Source organism: Propithecus coquereli, unplaced genomic scaffold (assembly GCF_000956105.1).
Source record: "Propithecus coquereli isolate 6110/MARCELLA unplaced genomic scaffold, Pcoq_1.0 Scaffold206, whole genome shotgun sequence".
Lineage (NCBI taxonomy): Eukaryota > Metazoa > Chordata > Mammalia > Primates > Indriidae > Propithecus > Propithecus coquereli.
Genome location: NW_012145634.1, coordinates 3,640,665 through 3,641,262, shown reverse-complemented (window position 1 = coordinate 3,641,262; position 598 = coordinate 3,640,665).

Sequence of the window (598 nt, the reverse complement as noted above, 5' to 3'; positions counted from 1 at the left end):
TTAGTTTTTTCCAAACCTGATTGAGATTGAGAGATTCTTAAAATAATTTTAAATTTTCTTCTTGATTTTTTTTTAAACCCAGAGATTAGGGTACATTGTTTAAGTTTTAGACAGTTGAGGATTTCCTTGTGATCTTTTTGTCATTAATTTCCATCTTATTTCCTTTGTGCTCGAAGAAGTCACTCCAAATTTTGGCCCAGCATGCGACTAATTCGGTAAACGTTCCGTGTGGATACGAAAGACTACATCTTCGTTGGGTGTAATGGTCCCTATTTGTCAATTAGGTCAGAGTTAACTGTGCTATTCAGATATTTGTCATTACTGACTTTTTATTACTCTATCAGTCATTGAGAAGGATGTGTTACATTCTCCCCACATCATTATGTATTTGTCTATTTCTCTCTTAATTCTATTTTTACTTTACACATTTTGAAGCTATGTTACTAGACACATACATATTTAGGATTGTGACATACTTGAATTTCTCTTAAATTTACTCTTCCTCAGTTTCAGTGATACTTTCTGCCTTAATGTCTACTTCGATATTAGAAAGCTGAATCAGTTTGCTTTTTGGTTAGTGTTTGCACAGGACTTCTTC